This window comes from Rutidosis leptorrhynchoides, chromosome 2 (assembly GCF_046630445.1).
Source record: "Rutidosis leptorrhynchoides isolate AG116_Rl617_1_P2 chromosome 2, CSIRO_AGI_Rlap_v1, whole genome shotgun sequence".
Classification (NCBI taxonomy): domain Eukaryota; kingdom Viridiplantae; phylum Streptophyta; class Magnoliopsida; order Asterales; family Asteraceae; genus Rutidosis; species Rutidosis leptorrhynchoides.
The window spans coordinates 626957539-626963538 of NC_092334.1; positions in this window are offsets into that span (position 1 = coordinate 626957539).

A 6000-nucleotide genomic window follows, 5' to 3' on the forward strand; every position below is an offset into this window, starting at 1 on the left:
TACTTTCTTGATATGTTCAGAGGTTAAGCAGAATGAAAGAGTTATGTAACATGGCACATGATGACGTTAAGATCTGTGAATCATCACGTTCCATTAGAAACTCAACATGACTTACTGTAATATAATCACGTTGATCAAGTGTCATTATATTATACTAACTAATGCATCAGTTCCCAACACTACTCCAGAAACATTCATAATTTAAACTCAAATTTTACAGAATGATAGAAACTAAAACAATTTCTTTTATGATGTAACATAGATAACACGAGGAGATAGATAATTTTGGACGAGAATATTTATGAAAATATCTTCAGAAATATCGAAGATATTTATGATGATATTTTGGGATTTCTAAGTTCGATGGTTGATGAAGAAAGATTTTCCGCAAGATTTTAACATGACCTCGGAGCAGGATATTCTCTAAAGATTTCATCGGATCCAGAATTACCCGGATCCTTTGAATATAGGGTTTGGTCCTTGTATTTGTCCTTGGTCTCCTTCGTGGTTAGCTCAATTCGTTTTCCAGTTCCAACTTTTCTGAGCTTTTCCAACATACTATTCTTTATCATCAACTTTCGATGATTAAGGTCATTTACGGTTGTCTACGGTTTCTGCTGCTTCATTCAGCTTTTTTTTTTTTAACATTCAGAGTATTGATTTGTAGACTGAGTGCTTTTCAGAATTTCAGAATGAAAGATCATAATTCTAAGAGATGAATGTTATACATATAACTGTTGATGTAGATATGCTGTGAGTTTTCAAAGTACTGATTGCTAATTCCCAGTAATTGGTATGTCAGTTCTCGTTACAAGATGTGAATGAGTATATGATAGGGTTTCAATGAATAAATATAATGATTTATCAGAGAGATTTAAGTCAAGAAGTAACGAGTTTGCTGGTACGTCTGCTGGTAATATGGTGGAATATAAAAGGTTCCCCGGTAATAATAAAAGAGCACGCATATATATCAAGGTTATAATAGGGTTGTTTCGAATGAAACGTCGAAGTTGACTTGCTGGAGCTGTGACAAAATTGTCTAATTTGAAAAGGAATTGCAAAGTTATTTTTTTTGGTGATAACAACGCCAAAGGAGCTAACACAGATACGTGTTAAACGTTTACTCAGGTTTTCGAGAGTTTTCCAGGTGCATGCCCATATGCATAGGTTCTCCTTTTTGTAGATAACATGTGGTTGGATCATCCTTTCTATTGAGATGTTTTCAAGAATCATGAAAGGTTTGAACGCAGATTGGAATCGTCAAGATACAAATGAGGTTTAAGATGAAATCAAGTGGAAAACTTGAAGAAATGTTTAGTTTCATATGTTATATTCAATATTTTAATTCATTTTAATTGTCCAATATTGTTAACCCACAGTCGATAGTCCACAGTTAACAGTCCAATAATTCATATATAGTTTAATATATAATATTCGAATTAATTAATACGTCTCGTGACCCGTGTACATGTCTCAGACTCGATCACAACTCATAGTATATATATTATTGTAGAATCAACCGCAACCCTGTATAGAGAACTCGATCATTACTGCATATAGAGTGTCTATGGTGATTCCAAATAATATATATATATATATATATATATATATATATATATATATATATATATATATATATATATATATATATATATATATATATATATGATATGTCATAACCTTGTATACGTGTCCCGATATTTAAAGTGCGTAAAATAAATAACAAAGATTAAATGACGATAAATAAAATTGCTAGAATATAAATTGCGATAATTAAATTGCGATAAATAAAATGTAATCAGTTAGCTAGGAACAGTTAGCGTTGATTCTTAACAAAATTTCTCATAGTTAATTTGTCTGTTTCTAACAAATTTTATTTTGTCAAATGTTTTTCTTCATTATGCCACTTGTTGGATTCTGATAGATCAAAATCCAAATATGAAATTGAATGAAAATGATTATTCTGCAGTGAACGAATACATATATCTGTGGGTGTAAGTAGGATAGTAAATGACTGTTGAATCGAATTCGAAGAATGTACAGTGTAACTTATTAATGTGAAATCTAAATATTTCTAGGGTATTACCTACCCGTTAAAATATTTTCACCATTAACAGTTTGTACAATAAAAATTTTAATTACAATCTTTATGAAAACATATATACATATATATTTTCTTCAGACGTAATCATGGATTTAATGAGTCAATGTGATATTAAACTCATCAGATTTACGACTAGAACTAGAGTACATAATCTCTAAAACATTAGAGATTACATAATCGCCATGAAGGACGAAGATAGTTTATGTAGAACGATTCATAGAACGATGATTATGCTTGAGGTATAGATTGCGAGGTTGAGACGTGTGATGATGTTGTTGTTGTTATTGTTGGTACTGGTTATGCTACTGGTGCTGCTGATGGTGGTACTGTTGCTGTTGGTGCTACAAGTGTTGTTGGTGCTGAGGTTGATGATGATGTTGGTGTAGTAAGTATAGCTTGTAAATCACGCACCATTCTTGTCAGGGTTTCTATCTTACCCTATATCATTTCTATCCATCCACTCATCTGATTCAATAGATCTTGATTATCAATTCGAAGTTCCCTAACTTCTTCTAATATTCCCCTTCGATTGGTATTCGGAAGTAGAGGTTGAATATTTTCTAAGATTGCAGTAATGCGACCTTCGAGGTGGAAAACTTTAGCAAGAAGGGTGAATACAGTGTTGCGCATAGGTTCACCGGTGAGTACATCATTTTCTCCGATGTTAGGAGGTAAGTTTGGTTAGCTGTAGGGTTCGCCTTCTTCATTTCTCCATCGAGTGTGTAAGTCTCGGACCCACCCCCATCTCCTCCAGAAAGAAAAATAGCAAAATGGTGGAGACACTTCGGGTTCATTGACTTCGGAGTCTACTTCAATACGCATTTCAAAATTGCTTCCGGAACTAATGGAATCCAAGCTAGGTGTAGGATCCATCTCTTATGATCAGTTAGAGGATTTTCGATATGAAATGATTTTCGGTTATCGAATAATATTCTAATTATATAGAATATCTAATATAGTACAGAAGATCCCGTAGATTACGGAGGAAATTAAGAAAACGTGTCAGATAAAGTCTACAGTAACAGATACGCTAAGATATGAATTTGTCTATACACTATTCATGCAATCAATGCAGTAAGATGTGTCTAGACTAGGAATGATAAGCAGGTAATTTTCTAAGGATGATAAGTAGATGATTTTTCACACGAAATGATAAGCAAAACTTTTGACATGCACACACGGTCGAAGTCCAGACTCACTAATGCATCTAAACAACTATCAGTTAGACACACTAATGCAAGACCTGGTTCGCTAAGACCACCGCTCTGATACCAACTTTCATGACCCGTCCTAATCCATATGAACGAGTACATTATATTTGGTTACATCGCGAGGTACTTGACCTCTATATGATACATTTTACAAACATTGCATTTGATTTTAAAAGATAATCTTTCTTTACAACGAAAGTTGACGGCATGCATACCATTTCATAATATATCCAACTATAATTGACTTAATAATAATCTTGATGAACTCAACGACTCGAATGCAAAGTCTTTTGAAATATGCCATGAATGACTCCAAGTAATATTTCTAAAATGAGCAAATGCACAGCGGAAGATTTCTTTCGTACATGAGAATAAACATGCTTTCAAGTGTCAACCAAAAGGTTGATGAGTTCATTAGTTTATCATAAATAATCATTTCATAATTTTTAATAGACCACAAGATTTCATATTTCCATTTCTCATAAACATACGTCCCATACGTAGAGACAAAATCATTCATATGGATTGAACACTTGGTAACCGACATTAACAAGATGCATATAAAATATCCCCATCATTCCGGGACACCCATCAGACATGATAAAATCGAAGTACTAAAGCATTCCAAATTCCAGAATGGGGCTTGTTAGGCCCAACAGATCTATCTTTAGGATTCGCGTCAATTAGGGGGTCTGTTCCCTAATTCTTAGGCTACCAAGCTAAAAGGGGCATATTAGGCTTCGATTATTCAACCATATAATGTAATTTTGATTACTTGTGTCTATTTCGTAAAACAGTTATAAAAGCGCATGTATTCTCAGTCCCAAAAATATATATTGCAAAAGCATTTAAAAAGGGAGCAAATGAAACTCACCTAATATATTTTGTAGTAAAAATACATATGACTATATTGAACAATGCAGGGTTGGCCTCGGATTCACGAACCTATATCATTTGTATATATATTAAAACATATAATCGTAACTGAACGAATTTATTTATTATATCTTTAATTTATATATTATGTATGTTTGATTTGTGTATATATTCATAATGGTTAATATTTATATAGTTATATTAATATATCCATTTTTATATACATACTTGTCTAATGCCATATTTAGAAATCGAGAGTTTTGCTATTTGTATGTATTTATATAAATAATATTAATAGGTTTGATATATATATATAGTTATGTGAAATTTTAATATAATTATAGCATATGTAACAAGTATATTTTATGTACAACATATTCATTTGTTTAAAATGATAGTTTTTGATAGTAATGATCTACTAATAATGATAATACTAATTTTATTAATAATAATGATAATACTAATAAAAATAATGATATTGTTAATAATAATACTTATGTTAATAATAATAATAATAATAATAATAATAATACAAATAATTATAAAAATGATACTAATACTAATATTAGTGAAAATAATAATGATTTGTATCATTTTCTTAATAATAATAACAATATTAATAGTCATAATCATAGCAACAATATTACTACCTATACGAATAACAATGATAATTTTAAAACTTCCATAATAATATTTTTTAATGATATTGATAATATTAATAATACTTCTTACGATAATAATAATTATAAGTATGGTACTAATACTAATATTAATGATAATAGTAATATGTTGTATTGTTTTTCCTAATAATATTAATAATAATCATAATAATAATAATAATAATAATAATAATAATAATAATAATAATAATAATAATAATAATAATAATAATAATAATAATAATACTTATCATAACATTTATAATGATAATACTAATAATTAAAATGATCATACTAGTATTATTAGTAACACTTTTAATAGTAAAAATCCTAGTAACAACATTAGTAATAATAATAATAATAATAAAAATAAAAAGAGATAAATGAGTATACCCTTTAAAAACTCCTCTAAAAAGAATTACCCAAGACGGGGTTCGAACCCGCGACCTCTCGTTTTTCTGATTTAATCTGAATTGAAATTTATATAACCCTTCTACTGGTCTGTCCACCTTCTTTGTAGTTTTTAAAAAATATAGCAATATCCTGCAGCAGCCTAGATTTGAACTTAGGACCTCCTGCTTAACCAACACCCACCAAACCATTGAACTGTCTGATACTTTCTGAAATTATTATTACACTAAATATTTTTAACCCATATAAACCTGTCTTCATCATAATTAACCTGATTAGAGTTTGGCCATTTGAGAACTAAATCTGAGTTGAGCGTGTAGTGGACTGTGGCCCAAGTTAAAAACTTAGGTCCAATAATGAACCGACACCATTTACTAAAGGGTACGTGTTCCATGATCATGCTCCTTGACTGGCTCTACGATTATATGAGTAACAATAATAAAAACTCACCAAATCACACAAGTTGTATTGTTACTTTAATATATGTCGGCCACCTAAATAATAATCAGATTGTTTGTCATGATGTTTAGTGTCGATCACAAGGACAAAGTGGAAAGGTTTATACGGTACCCCACTAACCATTCTCCTATATTTATTATTTTATCAAGTTGTAGTATTAAATTAAAAGACATGCACTAGCTGGATCATTTATCATTATATTTACGGTTACCTCATTCATCTTCTCTCGTTTGTTGTATTAGAAACCGAAAATGAGAAGTTCAAAAGTATAGCAGTAACC